Genomic DNA, 17,755 nt, shown 5'->3' on the forward strand with positions numbered 1-17,755 from the left:
TACTTGGCGAGAATAAAAACTTATCGAAATATGATAAAAAGTTAAATTTTCAATGTGAAAAATATGTGAATACAAAGGCATCCACAATATAATAATACTACTCTACTGATAAATAGGGATGGGTACTGATGCATCTATTTACAGTATAAATACTGTATATACAATATATAAATACAGTATATTTACCTACCAGACTGAAACACTTGAATTTTTAGTGCAAATTTGCAGTATCAATTGGTAGTAATCACACACTTGAAAATAATGTTTCTTCTTCACTAATGAATTGGTGAAAGCAATGGTTCTTATTAACATATTTATTTTTGTAGTTCCTTGAACAAAATTGGATTGGATGCATACTCAAAAAAAAGCTAAAATTTAAACTAATTTATCTTACCTTATTTCACCTCCAACTCAGGTCTCCTGTTTCTCTATATTCTCTCAGTAACACAAACAAACCCCACAGGTCCTTCTGTTTCCTCTAGGGATGTAATGGCACCTTTGTCAGACTCCCTCATGTCAAAACACATTCAAATTACAAAGTAACCATTAGTACAACAAAATGCAAAGCTGATCAGTAGATATCTGCCAAGCTCTCTGTCCAGATGGATGTGAGGATTTTGTTTCCCGAAATGCACAAGTGGGCTCATTTCCAAAGCAGTTTAGAAGTACAGCTTGTTTCCTGGCCTGTAATTTATTTTTCTCCTTAGTATTTATCACTAGTAGATAATTCTCATCCATTTTTATTCTTGCAGATTCACTGGGGAACTGTTGGTATGAAGAAGAGGAACGCTTGTGTCGACCATCTTATCGCCAGTTGATTTTGTAGGGAGTAATGAACAGGGCTTGAAGTTAACACCCGCCACCCGCTAAATGTGGGTTGAATTTGGCAGTGGCGTGTAACTCGTTCACTCTTACTAGACACTTTGGCGGGTAACCTTTTGGTCGCATTTTCTATGAATATAACTATTTTAGTTCACAAAAGGAAGCTGAAGTAGTTAAGTTGATTCAAGGTGATACTACATGATACTACAACTCCCATGAGCACTGGGTACAAACTATATGCTCATCCCATTCGCCATGTACTTCGCCCTCTTGCGCTTGGTTCCTCTCAGTAAGAGAAGACGAACTCGGCTGAAATCAAATAACAGCCAAACATGGCGCCACATACAAATGTACCTATACTGATTGTGGCAGATTAGAGACACCCCATGCCAGTGAGAGCACCGATTCAGATTCTCAAGTTCTGATTGGAAAACACAATGATTGCAGGACCAAAGACAGAAAACAACAATGGTTTGGCAAAGGAGTATGAACTTCCACCAGACAGTTCTGTGACTTTGACAGGTGAACGCCCATGATTTCATGGCTACTTTAGCACTTTTGTTTATCTAGCACTGAAAAAAGAAAAGAAAGTAGACAGCTTGTTGCAGTGTTTAGTATGAAAGCATATGATGTGTAAGCCTGCACTGGAGTAGTTATTGCCACACTGCTAACACCGGTATTTTGTAATTGCAGTTTAAAAATAAAGGTAAATTTTTTAAATAAAAGTGCATCAGCAGAGTTTTAAGATTGATGTTATTAAATGAATATGAGTAAATGTCTGACAGTATTGAGCATTATGTGAATATCAATAGCCACAGTGACTGGGGAGTGAAAAGGTTTCAAGCCCTGTTCATGTCAAGCCCTGTTAATGACTAACTATTACTTGAACAAACTGTACAAAGTGTGTTCCTTTTTTAAACTCTTTTCCTTCCTTGCTCAGACATTTCCCTCTTCTTCCTCTTTTCTAGCCTATGCTGCTATTCCTTTAGGCCTGTGGTAGCTTGCTAGGTGGACTTTGGAGTGGTCCTGCTGCTACTGAGAGTCTGTCTTCAATTGCAATGTGAGATGTGCTGCTTTCCCTCATCTCCAAAGTTCCAGCTTGCTCCCAATCACTGTGATTAGATGACTGTATAACAATGAGATAAGTCAAAGTTTGGTGAGAAGCCAGAACCTCCCAATCCTTACTATTTTTAATTCCTCATTTTAGTTTTTCTCCCCTTTAGAATCCCTCAAAATTGACCCTGGAATTAGGGTTCAGACCCAGTACCACTTATACCCAAATAGGTTGCTCCCAAGGCCAGACAAAAAGCCCCAGTCCCCCCTCCAGGCCTCTCCACTGGAGAAAGAGATGTGATGGAGAAAGAGACCAGTCATAGCATCATTATAAGAAGACAAGTGTGTCCTTGAGCTATGGCTGAAGAAAACTATTTTTGTTGAATGTTGTTGATCAGTGAAAATAAAAGCTTTTTACTGCCATGTAACCTCTCCTCTCTGGCTCCATTTGCACTCTGGCAATGGGCAACCCAGAAAGCAGTTACTCCCACTACATCCCTTGCTTCTCAGTACTTACATTGCATGCTATTTGTTTTTCGCTTATTTTGGTTTCGTGATTTGTCATTATGCGAAATGAATCACATATATGTTAACTACTGAGTTCCCACAAAGATTGACCAGTGTGTTTCTTAGAATCATTTGTGCTCTTGGAGGCACAGTCTTTTAATTGGAAACATTTAGCACATTTTACTCAGGCCAGAATAGTTATGAATGAAGGTATTATTGCTGGATTTCCAATTTATTTTAAATGTTTCACCCAAATGCACTGCTACCAAATGAGCTTTTGAAACATACTGTAAGTTAACCATTTCACTCATAATTTTATGATTTGGCAGCAATTGCCACAATACTCTGTGATAAACATGCTCCATGTTAAAAAAAAAAAAAAAATGATATCTTATTTTTTCTGCTGTCAAACTATAGCATACTCTTTCTCCCTGAAGAGAGTGTAGGCTAGTGGCTGTTTAGAGAGGGCCCAATATTTGCAGTCATGGCACGATTGTGAAACTCTAATTGAAACTCAAGGTGGTGGAAAATTAAGCTGTATCCGTCTCAATTTTGGTAATGTTGTGACTAGAGACACTATAGTGCACTTATAGCACAATAAATGCAAATAGGTTCGTTTAAGAGGAATACATTTCCTGTGGGTGCAGTGGAAATCAGTTTCATTATGACCAATTGGGTTGGCTGTTTTTTTCCTGTGAATACCACTGCTTCAAAGCCATAGCCAACCTCTAGTTTTGTCATGTCTGGCAACCTGGAATGGGAGATGCAGCTGACACATACGTATTTGTGGAACCTTAAAAAGCCTTCTCAGACAAATTATGTTGTCATTATCCAAGATAACTCACATATATGCAGGTGCCTGTCCAATCGAGGTCCCACATTTCAAAGTCTTTGTCTTTAATGTCTATGAGATGTCAGTGAAATGTTTCATGGGAATTGTATGGCAATGCCAAATCAGAGAACAGGTTTTGCTGAGCACAAAATCATTTGAAAAAGGCACATTTTATTACTCAAGTGAACTTAAAACAAATGTCCTCGCAGCAAGCATGGATTAACGGGAACACTTCACAAAGGCAGTGGCACTGACCCAGTCAGTCCTCATAGATTAGTGTAATAAGCAACAGAAACAGAGCATGCTCACAGGAAATATAGTAGATTTTAGTATTTATTATAGTTTATAGTTAAGAAATGCCAGCACAAAACAGCAAGGTTTCATCTCAGCCTTTCTCAATTGAATGCCAGGTCGATGAACAGGAAGCACAGCATATTTAACACATCAGCAGTAAATTATATAGGATACAGGTGAGCAGGTGCATTCAAGTGGTAGGAATCACCACACCAGTAAGCAATGCGTAACAACTGCCACAAATAGAATATGTCCAAATGTTTAATTGTACTCATTAAAAAATCTATTCTTCTTTAAGTTGGCTGTATGAATAGCAAAATTAACTGTCAAAGATAGGAATACAGTGGTATGGGGGGGTGGGGGTGGGGTGGGGGGGTATATAGCATATACTTCTAAATTTCATGGTAGATCCTGAAACCAAACATAACTAGAAAAAAAGGCAAATCTCATAGGAGCATGGCCTAACTGCAAAAGGCAAACACAAAAGGGGGTACGTCAAGGTCTTCATTAAGACCTTCTGTTGCTATTCTACCCAAATAGTGAATCGAATATGCTTCATGTTTAAGTAGCAGGTTATTTTGTATCACCACCCCTGTGTGAGAAAACGGAGACTATCATCCATGGCTATCATATTGTTAGCCCCAGAAAAGTGCTTGGCTAGTGGAGACTGGAGGTCTTTCTACAGATGGCCCTTTTGGTCTTGAAGAAAACATAAAAAATTGCAAGGACATCTTAAGATAAAGATGATGAGACAATCCTTTCTCTATGTGTATTCTCTTACTGGATGGGTGAAAGAAAAGGTCTTGATATACAATAACAATGTAAAGTTGCAGTCAGGAATGCTGTCTGAATTACCATACCTTTGTGGCTTTGGATGTACATACTCATCAGTGTTAACAAGCATGTTTCTGAAACTGCATCCTCTCTTATGGGAAAACCTAGGAAACTGAAAAATAAACTGTAGCTTAGCAACAGATTTTAAGACATCCTATCTAATAAATAGTTACCTTTGAAAATGAAGAAACACAAATGTACCTGATTTTCATCATCCTGACATGAACCTGTAACACACATTCCAAAAGCTTACTCCTGTCTGTTTCATATGATTGTAAATTCAGTTTTGACCAAGGATTCAGTGTAGCCATGTTATATAAGTCAAAAGGACATATCCATAGCATTAGTTGCAAAGGAAATGAGTACAACTGCGCTGAATATGCATGAGTAGCTTAATAGGGAAGACTGTTTTCTGGGTACTGGGTGAAAGCTATTAGCTTGTACAGACTTACAGACTTCAGACTTCTTATACAAGGATGTAGATTAGCTACCACAATCTATTTGAAAGATAATGTCAAGATTGTGAGGCCTGGAACACATTTGGATCCTGATCACCTTTTTAAATGAAAAACAGTATATCTGTACTATTTATGTATACATCAAAGACATTACAAATAAAATTATGCTCAGATTTCCCCAGATACAAATTGGTATAGTTTGGGGACCCACAGCATTGTTATTTGGAAATAAATAGAATCTTTGGACAAAGCTTACAAACCAAAGGTTTCAAATAGGAATCAACAAAAATTGACAAATGTTCAGTTAAGGAACCTCAGCCAGAGGCAATAATGCACCCAGGTGGATTTAAGAGTGATGTTTGAATTTTAGGCAGTGGGCCCATGGAAAAAAACAAAAACAACTTAAGCTGTACATTGGTTTAGTTATTACCACAATACATTTAAGTAAAAACTAGATAATTTAAAACAAAATGGGGTGAATAGTGGTTCCTTCATATAAAGCATATACATTTCTGAATTTGATCTATTGTGTAGTAGTGCAAATTTTCAGAAAGCTAGCTGAAAAATCCTGCGAGAGGGAAACAAGGTTGAGTCGGCAGCGATCTTGATGATTAGCTAGGCTGCATTTTCCCCTTTGGGAAAATGTTTTCTGGATATGAGGACCAGTTTTGACCTCCCTCACCTGGTTGATGGAAACAAACTTTGAGGTCTGATCAGGTTCAGCTAACAGGAGTAATGTTTTGATCCACATATTACAGACAATGATCAGTTTGAGGGGCATATAAACTGACCGATTGTACAAACTCAAAGCGTGCTGTTGAACATAGAACAGGAATGAAAGGGACTAAATGGAAATCAGAGTATGAAAGCACAATCAGAGGCCTTCTCCTGGTCCCTCACCTTATATTACCTACTGTGTACCTTCATTCAGTTGCATTTTGAATTTCTTGTGACATTCATCGTATGCATTTCATGCGTAATATTTACAAAAGTATTTTGTATTCTGTCTTTCAGATTTTTATTAATGCAGCCCGTTGATTCTTACATCCAATATACAGCGTGTACACTTTGGTATTTTGGAGTATCAAATATCTAATAACTCTTTATATTATTTATAATTAAATTATCATACATTTTAAAGTTCAAACTATAGCCAGACCTCTATGTTTAAAAGAAGGCACTAGCTATTTTTACTTTCTTCCTTCTGTGACTTTTTCGTGACAGTTCTTTTTATGGACACTATCTTCATGGCTATTTCAAGACATACTATTACAAAAGGTGATATTACCTTCAAGGATAGTCTTCTTGTCCTCACAAGTTTAATTTAGAAAAGGACTGAACAGTGTTTAATTTTTTAAAAGAGTAATGAGTTTTACCTTGTATTGTTTACTATATTGTATCACACCAACTTTAAGGTCACATGATCCCCTGCTGAATTACCTCATTAATCTAAAGGCACCATGATGCAGTGTTTTATGACATGGACAAAAACAGGAACACATCAGAGATGCAGCTGTTCAAATAATATAATTTGGCAAGCAAACAATGTTAATGAGCAGGCCTATATCATCATCTCTGAATCGTCTGATTTAATGAGTCAGCCTGTTATAAAATATTACAAACAGCAGCTGCAGGTATATGTACTGTAGGTTATATGCAATATCTGGCAATGTAATGAACATTTAATCCCACTGTTATAGTTTATCAAGTAAATTATTATTCAGTTTCCCAACATCGTTGGTACTGTGGACAGACCGATCCCCATCAAGGTACCCACAGGCTGTAATGAGTTTTGGCCAGGGTTATTCTGAACAACTGAGTTCAACAACCAATCAGAATTCTGTATGTTTGTACTTAGTGAGTCCAATTTAGTGAAATAACATAGAGACGACAATGGTTTGGAAATAAAGGATATATATTTATTGACTATGATAATGAATACAGAAACAAACTAATTGAAAACAATCATTTGCATAATATGAGGAATAATACTATACGATTCATAATCAGAGGAAGTGATAATTATACAAATGGCAAAATATAGAAGTTAACAATACTAACACTTAATAAATGTGTTATGGATTAGTGACACGCGACTCTATATTACGTGGTTAGTTTGTTTAGTCAGTCTCATAAAATGAAGTTTTATCAATGTAAAACAAGGTCAGTCAATTCGCTATTCCAGACGAACAAATGCATAGCAAAACAAACACACAACAAAAAAAAATCAGCAGTTAAATGACTTAATCAGGTATTACAAGTTTTACGCTATCCTATGGTTTGATGTCAGTATTAAATAAAATGCATTTCAATACTTAATGGCAATAAAAGGGGAGACCAGTCCTTAATTCCGTTAGATGATGCGTCAGCTCATCAGCTGTTCCAAGGCCACTGCAGGCGCGTGTGGACTAACTTGGGATGTGCATAAATCTTACTCTTGGATCCAGCTACAAGGGAGGTACACAGGAAAAGTATGTAGATACTTGTTCCTCAAAACAGCTGTCGGAGGGAATTAAACCAGCTTGGTTTATTTTGCGGACGGTACCAGGCCAACTCTTTCTTATTGCTCAGGCAAGGTGCTTTGGGGTGCACAGCGAAGTCTGTCGATTTCCTTAGTTGTGTCTGATCGGGTAGACAAGTGTCTCAACCCTCATAGCACCCCTCAGAGCACCCAGATGTTAAGCCTTTTGGTGAGTTGTTATGCTCAAAAAGTCAGTGACTTGAAGAAACTCCATGTGTGTTTACTGCAACCTTGCTGGTGGATTATTTTTGGGTGCACAAACATTTCATTGTCTCGAGTTATTGGAGCGGTCAATAAACATGGATAGATAAACCACTGATTACTGCATTAATGTTTAAGCCTGTTAAATCGGGTTCCCTATTTTCCTGCAAAAACGGGGTGTTCCTCACCCATAGCTGATGCCTAATTGATCAAACAGAGAGTTTATTTCAGGGTCACAAGCGGAAGGGGACAGGCATATCCTTATGCTTTGGTTGACCAGTAAGGTTCATAATGAACCTGACTCGGCAGAGGGTCAGTCTCGTGGTCAGGGAGCCAGAGGTCCCAAATGTTTCTGTGTATAGTTACATTGTTACAGGACCATATGAGCTGGACTTCATGAACAGGAAATCTAAGCATGGGATTAATGTTCGTATGCATATGACAGGATCATTTACTTCGTACTCAAAACTGACATAATTCACAAAATGATGCCATTAATCAAACAATTTTTTAATGTTTTATTAATGGCTTCATTTTAGGTGTCACCAGACCATGGATGATACCACATAGCATCCGTGACTTTGCCTCTGCCATTCTCAAATTCCTGCCTCATTTCCAATATTGAAGCAAAGTGGCGGTTTGGTCCATGAATCAAGAAAATTAAGTGAATAGACTCTGTGCCTGTGATTCAGTTTATAGTTATTGGACATTTTTGTATTTGCCATTAAATCATTATGTTCTAATAATGTAATCATGCATCACAGGTCATTATGATGGGCGGTATTGAATTTTGTTGTCATAGTGTTATATCTATTAACTTTGCATAACTATTTCATGCATCAGTCTGGCTGAAAAAGAGATGCTGTTTCTTTTTCGTTGATTTTTGAACATCAATGCTTTGATGTGAGGTCCTTGTCCCTTTGGACGTAACATTGCAATGTGAAATCTTTCAGATTACTGAAATCTGAATCAAATTTACAAGACAATTTTAACATTTAATGGGAATGGTTTAAATTTAATTATTGGGATAATTGAATACAGCTAACATCAGACTATTCTTAGTTAGCTAAGCTACCTGTGAGGAATAGGGCCTAGGTTTTCTGAATTGTCCTTTTAATTCAACAGTTTTTTGTTTAATATTTTCCTCTAAAGATAAACAATTATCCCATCTTTGTGTCCCTTTCTTTGCTTTGCATCCAGTCTGATAACCAACAGTTCTCATCTTCCAGTTCAGTAGTCCGGCCCATTTCTGGAAGCAGCGAGTTTCTTAATTTCCACTGAGCCATTTACATTAATCAAAAGTATTAAAGCAGTCAAGGGAAAAATGAAAAAAGCATGTGTGTGTGTGCATGAATGTGTGTGTGTGTGTGTGTGTGTGTGTGTGGGTGTGTGTGGGTGTGTGTGTGTGTGTGTGTGTGTGTGTGTGTGTGTGTGTGTGTGTGTGTGTGTGTGTGTGTGGGTGTGTGTGTGTGTGTGTGTGTGTGTGTGTGGGTGTGTGTGTGTGTCTGTGAGTGTGTGGGCTGAAAAGAGCTTAGCTGACTAAAGTTCCCTTGCAATGATCGCTATGAAGAAAACATATGTGTAGTTATTGTTTGATGTCTTCATCACTCTCTCTAATCCAATATTTAAATCTGTAAATCTTATTTATCTCATTACAGCAAGAGTACGACCTTGGGGCTACACTATTGTACATTTTTCAACTGATTCTTTTTTTGCCAAGATTTTTCTGAAGATTGATTTGTGGAAATAAGCCTTAAAACTAGAATAATTCAGTCTGTTCATGGTTGAGTTACTCTTCTGTGTGACAACACAGAACTACAGTTAATTTAGCCAATGACAGGGTCACCATCACCTTGTGGAATCATGACAGCTGGAGTCCAAATGTGGTTGTAAAGCAGGGCCAGATTAATGGTTTTTTTCTGCTGCTTTGACCATTGTGGGAAACAGTAGATATAGTTCCTGACACACTGGGTATCTCAGAAAGTCACTCAGTGATGTAAATTATTGAGGCAATAAGACATCTAAAGAAACAAAACTGTAGTGGCTTTTGGGGACTTTTTTTGGGATTGTCCAACATATTTGGGACATTATTGACAGACTTGGAGAAAAATCTCCTAGAAACACTGCTTCATCACTGCCTTGCAGAAGGCACTATTGGATTTCTCATGTCACTGTTTTAGGTAACAGTCTACTCTCTCTCTCACACACACACGCACGCATAAACATAAACACACACGCACACACACACAGTAGAACATGTAGAGATATGAACCCCAGAGTTACAGATGGACAAAGTATAAAGGTACAGTATGATCCTGGAAACAGCACAAAAATAATGCCTTTTCAAGCTTCTTATTATACAATCCAATTTTCTTTGTTATTATCATTGATGCTAAGAGAAAGGATTAAATAGAAACAAGTCATGCATTCTGTTGAAAAAACATGAAATACGCCTCTTCTCTCATTAGTCCATTTAAAATCAATCAGTTTGAAGCAGATTAATAACACCATAACAATGTTACTTTCTCCTATACAATAAAACAGATGTTTTAATGCATTTTTGACACATTGACAGATTAATTTATTTATTAACAGTGCTCAATTTAGTAGTTTAGGTTGGATACAAAGTAGATTACGTTGACATTAAATTAGAGCTTGTAACTTATTTTCAAGAATTCAAGAAAGGTAGCATTTGTTGCTAGCAGTTGTCAATTATTTTTATGGTGCATCTTATTGTTATGCCACATTTTCAGAAACCAAGTTAGAAGGAGACCTGAAATTGATTATAAGCTTTAAATGTTTAAAATGATTTGAATGGAACCTTGTAGGGAACAAAATCATGTGATGGAATATTATGTTATAAAATGAATATACAATATGGATACACTTACACATGGAGACTAAAGAGAGACTTAAGAAGAAAAGTGTTAGTGGAGTGTAAGTCTGGGCACTATTAAGTGGGTTCTGCATACTATGTGAGTGGGTTGATAAAATTTGGTAAGCTCTATATGATACATTTGGATGTATTGAGGGTGTGATGTGTGGATATCTATGGTTAGTGTGTATATCTGTTTGTGAGTTTGTTGTGAGTCTGCATTTATGCGTGCAAGTGTATGTGTGTATGTGTCAGTGGCACTAATTTACCGGAAAGTTTAGATTTGTGATGATAGGTGCCCTGGATTTAATAAAATTTTCAGATTGACTTGTTATGGACGCAGTGATTTTTTCCTGTGAAATAAGGTCAATAATAAACTGTATCCACAGTGAAGTGTTGAGTTTATGTCTGGTTTTTTTGAATGTTGTTTTTTTGTTAATAGTAAGAACGACTAAGATGAGATTGGTGTCGTGAACAGGAGGGTTAAGGGCAGAATGATCTCCCAGCATGCAAAGCGGTTGATAGTGGAATGCTGCAATCCAGAAACAAGGGCAAGTGCATGTGACTTCCTCTCAGAATCGATGAACAGGTGGACAGAGCCAGGTGGCATGAAGATAGGTGTCAGGTGTATCGCTAGAGTAGTGAGGGCAGGTGTCGAAGTCACTGAAACCCATTTTGTACATTTTATGCAGAGTCATATGTTCTCTGAGTTAAATTAGTTGTGCATTAGGGGATGACGTCAATGAGAAAGGTTTTGAGCAGATTTGTTTCCAGAAATTGGTATCAGTAGAGATGGGATGATCTTTTTCCAGCTGGTTAATGGGAAGAACGATGGTGGGGTCTATTGCTATAGGAGCTTATATAGTTTTCAGGGGAGTTTTTAGAGGTATTTATTGTTTTCATTGGTTTTAGAAGTGGCTGTTCTTTGAGGTAGTGCTTTAAATGTACATTTTAACTGTAAGTATTCTAGAAATATTGACCCTCTCTTTGACACATTTTCCAATGTAGAGCGGGAGTATTCAAAAACTCTAGGGCTTTACTTCACTTTCACTTTTAAAATTTTAAGCTAGTCATGTATTATAATATGGTCACAACAGTCATATTATTCAAGCAGAAATAATTTGATCATCAGGAAGAATAGAAACTTATTTTGTGCAATCTTGTTTATCTGAACATTTTACATGCTGTTCGATATAAGGTAGGCTACACAAGATAATAATGTACAGCAGTTAAAATGAACATGCCTTTCATTAATTAAAATATTAATTGCCCTGCTTTTCAATTTTTTCTTCATTGTGTTTTTCCTTGACACTAAATTGTTTGTGTGTGTGTGTTTGTGTGTGTGTGTGTGCGTGAGCATCTTTTCATAAGCCCAGACCCACTCCCTTGTATTTTGGATCACACACAGTGCCTCTTAGTTCCGTAGTAGTTGCAGTATTCCATTGGGATTACAGAAGACCATAAGCACCCAGCAATCCCCTATTGGAGCAGGAAGTAATAAATGCTTCCACAAGTGAGGGAAATGGCTGTAATGAGAGAGAGCACTATGGTCCTCTAAGATACATTTTACCCTCTCTGCTTCATTAACTCACTGTCATCTGCTTATTCCATGCCTTCTAACAATGGGTAGCAATACAGTGATTCAGCATGGACTGTTATAAGAAAGTGTGTTGAAACACAATTTTTTTGTTCCCCCAAATCCTCAGAATCCCCAAAACTAATACATAGTATCTATGTGTATCTATAGCTATGTGTGTAAACATTACACAAAACATTGCTTTCGAACTCTGCATGAAACACTAATTGGACAATGGAGCCAATAGCATCTTATATGACTGTATAATATGCATATGTCCCAGCATTCATTACCATAAGAACTGACCTGTTTTTAAACACATTATTTAAATGAAATGTTTTGAAAACCCTATGCTCAGCGTGCAGAGTCAGTTAATATTGTCATATGTTCTCCCACTACACATATGTTCGGCATTTTAAACTGATTGCCATTGTCCATTTTGTCTCGGTCAATATTTTATTTCACTTTAAATATTAATAGGTTTTTCCCTCCCCTTTGTGTGATATGATGAACTGTCCCAATCTCTACTTTTATGCTGTTAACTGACATAGCTGGCAGAGTTGATATCTATCTGCGCCTTGATTATCTCGCACTGAAAAGCAATTTCCAGTGTTTGCACAAGCTTTAACTCACGGCTTTCCTCTAACCATTTGAAGTGCACGCAGTCTGTGCATTTGCATTAGCATTGCATCCCTAATCTGATTCTGAGTCTCAGCCTGCCTTGCAGTAACAATACGACTCTTGTTCATGTTGCTAAAAATGGCATCCGCCAACTTTTCTCACATCCACTTGAGTTTTATACTCATTGTCCTCGCCTTAATACTTTAATTAGATAAACTGAGTTTAGTCTATAAATTCCTCATGACTGCACACTGCATGTCTGTTACAATTTCTTCATTTTGTTGCACTCAACCAAGTTAAATCAGGCCTCACTAAGTGACATCACATGCATATGGAAACACAGACGTGCCAAACCAAACATTAGTAGCCTACATGACAAACAATAAAGTGCTGAGGAAATCAGTCGCTGGTCAAAGTTGGAAGTTGCTGTCACTAAAAATGGTGTCCATCTTTTATATCATTATCATAATCATGTTTGATCATAATTATGCCAAAAGCAGTACATAAAATGTCACAGAACAGAATTGGCATACTCAGAAACTACAATAAATGATTATCACTTGTACTGTATCAGCAAAGATTGTGTGAATCTCAGAGTAAATTTAAATATACTTAATGCATTAGATTGAGAGGAAGTACACAATAACATAAAAGTGCAGTTCTTCAATTTTTTTGTATTGGTGTTTATAAAAAATATAAGTATTGCGTGCATTCAGTTAGATATCAGTGCATTCAGTTAGATATGTACACCATAAAGCAGACATCCAAAAAGCCCAGAACAAACTAATGAGAGTATTCCTTAGTTTTAGTCCTCAGTCCAGAACATTTCAAAACGAGTACTGAACTGACTTCCTGTTGATTTTAGAATTCTGTTGTTGAAACTTATAATGGTTTATAAGATTTTACACAGTCTCAGTCAAAACTATTTTCTATGTATTTTCATTTTATTAGGGACTCTCATGGTTTGAATATGAGGGCTAACCTGAAACTGCCCAGTCTAAGAAGCAAGTTAGGGAGAAAAACATTTCTTCACTCAAGTGGGGATTAATGGAAGAAAATGAAATAAAATTAAATCTCTCCATACTTTGAATAGATTTAAGAAACATTTGAAAACTGCAGCTGAGAAAAATATCTGGAAGATTATGACTTTAGGACAATTTTTAATGTTGTATATGTGTTGATTGTGTAGATTTTATAACATTTAATAGGTATCTTACATGCTACACCCTTTTCTTGCCAGCCTCCTGGCCAAGTCTTCAGGAGCATAATGGAAATAAGTCATGTGCTAAGGACGGCTGATACCTGGGTTCTGGTCTCTTAAAATCCAGGTATTGATTCTGTCTGGATGCGTCCAGTGAGGTTTGTGTTCACATCTAGGTGTAAGCAGGGTGGGGAAAAGGAAGAAGAGCAGACTGTTGTACATTAGTCTGGTGAGAGGGCATTAGTCTGGTGAACCTATGCGTAAACCACCCCAGGGAATATGGGAGGAAATATTGATTCTTGTTGGCTCCTGGGGATTTATTGACTGCAGACTCATATCCCAGGTGTTTCATTTTCATGGTTAGGATTCAGATTGTCTTTGACGTCCGTATCCTAGCAATTGCTTCATCCTAAACCTGAATTCATGAGTTTTAACCTACTGCACATTTATGTCTCTTAAAGGCTTCACGTAAACTTTTACACGTGTGTTGTGTGTCTTTGCTGGTTCTGAAAAAATAAAATAAAAATCTCCAATTAAGTATTCAATATCTCTGGAAATAGTAAATGTAAAAGTAAAAGTTTTCAACAAAAAGTTTTTTTTCTTCCTATTCTTCCACATGACTCTCAGAGAGGAATGGATATTACCTTGGAAAGTTACTGATGCTTGTGATCAAGTGGATGTATGGACTGATGTTTCTTCTATAGACAGATTGCATGTGCGTGTGTGGCTGCATACGACACAGGCACAGATGGACCACGAGTCATCTTCCTCCCACGTTCCCTCCCACTTACCATGACCCCTCCGCCCCATGCAGGAGTGACGCTGACCCCGGGCCACATCGCGTACTCCAGTGCCAGCAACAACGCAGCCTCTCTGTCTGCAGGTGCATCAACATGTGAGCTACCATTGTGACTGCCTGCTACTGTATTAAGACAATCCATTTAAATCAATTGGATTTTGTTTGTTTCATGCTTTTTATGGAGACACTGTCATAAAAAAATGTTTTACAGAGGAAACAGATGGGGAAATTGGGCAGAAACCAGGACTGAACCTCCAAAAAGTGAGCAATTGCAGAAAAAAACTCCCCTGTGGGAAGAAGAACACTCAAACAGTGGCAAGAACAGACTCCCCAATGGGAAGAAATCTCAGCAGGAATCTAGCTGTAGCACAATAAAAATCGAGTGCAGCCCTCTTTATAAAACATAATATATTACAAACTTGGAAGCTTAGAAAGCCTTTTACATGTATTTTTATCTTAATGCTTAATGCCGCTGAGTGGAATTACATAATACTGACTTAGGCTTTGGCCCTCCAAAGACATGTCCATTAACACCAAAATGTGACAAATAATAACATTGCCATAGTGCTACTGGCACTGACTTGTAGACAATTGACAATGACTCCGAGCATTAAAGTGAGGATTAATGTTATCTATTCTGTAGCAGAATCTTCCCTGGTCCAGACAGCACAGTCTGGCTCATCGTCTTGGATGCCAGAAGGCAAAGATGGGATCTACTCATAACATGGTTGATTCAGTGACTCACTTCTCAGATCCTTGAAGAAAGGGAAGGAGCTCCTGTGTCGGACGGAAGATGAAGCTCTAGATTCTCTCTGCTGAAAGCATGTCCTCAGCTGATAACACGGAGGAACTGCAGCACTGCACTTTCCTCTTGGACAGCTCATTGTGGTTTCATTTCAGTCTATGTGTGTGTGTGTGCTTGCGTTCGTGTGCGAGCGCGCGTGCGTGTGTGTGTGTGTGTCGGGTACTGCTTGCATGCTCCATACATTATTCCTGCTGCCTTTCCCTCATACATGCTTTTGGTGGCAGGTAGGGCCACTGTGTCAGAGGAGTAACAGAACAGGTAATGAAAAAGAATGTGCATCATTACCAGAACATGTCACAGCACAAAATCTACACAGTTAAGCTAGATGGTATGGAAAAGGTTTGGAGGTGAGGTAGGGGGCAATGAGCATGTGCAGTTGTCATGGCATCATATATCTTCGCCCAGGACATAAAAACAATGAATGGTCATGTCACTCATTGATGAAGGTTCCTATTGCTGTTTGGAGGAACAGGTGTGAAAATGTGTATTACATATTTTCATCATGGGGTTTAATACATCTTCTGACATGTCTCTTAACTATCTCTGGGGAATCTTTCGTCTGAGGGAAAGCTACTACACAGAATTATGTTTAAAACCTTTCAAATTAAGGTTGTTGTGTGTATAGAAATGGTACCTACTACATCAAAGACATATTGTAAATTGGTTTACTTACTAATAATTCCATCGTCTGTCCTGTCACTTATGCCTGAACCTAGGAGTACCTCATTGCACCCAATTATAATCTTTCACTTGAAATTCAAGGTTAGGCAAAGCAAAGATTCCACTGGCATTGCGTTGAGGTAAAAATACCATAGCATCACTGATAAGCAAATGGTATAAAGGATAGAACATTTTTCTAGTGTCAGGTTAACTCTGTGAGTGCAATATTTAAATTCTAACCTACTTCTCAGTGCTGTGAAAGGCTGTAACTGTGGAGATGAGTTGAAAGCCAGTATGGGTAAACTGCATTCTAATTATCACTGGATCAACTGTTGTGCATTACAATTTCTCCCTCTCACTCACTCACTCACACACACACACACACACACACAGGCACACACTTGTAAATATCCAGGCACGCGTACCCAATCGAGCAGAAGAATCAAACAGCTATGCTGTTATTTCATGTCACTCGAAAAGAAAAGAGGGACATCCACCGCGGTGCGGCTGCTGGCTAAGGATGACAGCTGCGAGCATCAAAATCCTTGGAGTGGCTTTATTTCACAGAGTTGCACACACTCAGGAGGCAGAGCTAAATTTAACACACAGGCTCTGGCAGCTCCATGCAGCAGCCAAATTATCAACGATGCACTGAGATGGTGAGAGCGCCTGGGATAATCCCAGCCTTCTGAAATAGTTATTGTATATTCGCATATAGCCAGTTTGCAAGTCCACACTGTGTTGCTTGTATGAAATTCTCATGTTACACTCTCCTACCACATTGATTTTTGTTGTTGCTATGGCAATACTGTTAAAAACAAAACAGAGCCTTGGTGAGATGGAGGTTCTCTCTCACCTTCTTCGCCTTGGGCTGAATGACATTTAATGTTTCACATACAATCAAAACACAATACATGAAAACAATAAACAATATATCTATGGTGTTAAAAGAAAATGAGTATCGGTAAGATGGAAGTTTCAACTTCCTGCTAGCACAACAGAGGGATTCTGTCAGTTGCATTTCAGTTTACTCATTGGGGATGTCTAAGAAAAAAGTGAATATCTTTGTTGCATAATTTCTTCCTTTGGTGAATTCCATATTTCTTGATGCCAAACTGGCAGCAGAACATGAGTAGAGAATTGTTTTTTGTCATATGTTATTTCTGTCAAAACAATAGTGAAAACAGTTTAAAGTGTCTACTCTAGTTTAAATGCATATGATTGGATCATATCCAGCTGATATGACACAGAAAGTTCAAATGGCAAAACTATGAAATGTGGTGCGGTGCTGAAAGCTGTCTAGCAAACATTTTATTGCCAAAGCTATCAAATTTTCTTTTTTTACACAAGAGTTCTCCTTTGAGTTGAATTACCTAAAGTCTGTTTTGAAACCTTTAACCGTTCATTTTGTCACAGGTTGTCGAGGGAATGGACCCAAAAGCAGAGTAAAGAAAACCCCAAGAACTCGAAAACGGAAATACAGACTTTAATTACAAAAAAAACTCAAAAAGAAAAACAGAAAACAGAGAATCCAACGAGAAGCTAAACAGGCAGGACAGAAACAGGTGGAAAAAAACAGGCACGGGGAAACACGGGCAAACGCTCAGGCAAGACACATGGAAACACAAGCAAAAACACAAGGAACCAGCACCCGCGTCAGGGAAGAAGAAGACTTAAATAGACAAGACACTGACGA

General features: G+C 37.9%; 2 long non-coding RNA genes across 2 annotated transcripts; both read left to right on the forward strand.

The window, feature by feature from the left end:
- Window positions 1–833: 833 nt before the first annotated feature.
- Window positions 834–2,303, forward strand: LOC118229276. The gene is made up of 3 exons (XR_004765636.1): window positions 834–1,344; window positions 1,791–1,882; window positions 2,046–2,303. It is a non-coding gene; the product is annotated as an uncharacterized LOC118229276 (long non-coding RNA).
- A 12,117-nt stretch (window positions 2,304–14,420) lies between these two features.
- On the forward strand, window positions 14,421–16,760 carry LOC118230582. The gene is made up of 3 exons (XR_004765882.1): window positions 14,421–14,690; window positions 14,806–14,855; window positions 15,238–16,760. It is a non-coding gene; the product is annotated as an uncharacterized LOC118230582 (long non-coding RNA).
- The last annotated feature ends 995 nt before the right edge of the window (window positions 16,761–17,755 follow it).

This window comes from Anguilla anguilla, chromosome 6 (genome assembly GCF_013347855.1).
Source record: "Anguilla anguilla isolate fAngAng1 chromosome 6, fAngAng1.pri, whole genome shotgun sequence".
NCBI classification, from domain to species: Eukaryota; Metazoa; Chordata; class Actinopteri; order Anguilliformes; family Anguillidae; genus Anguilla; species Anguilla anguilla.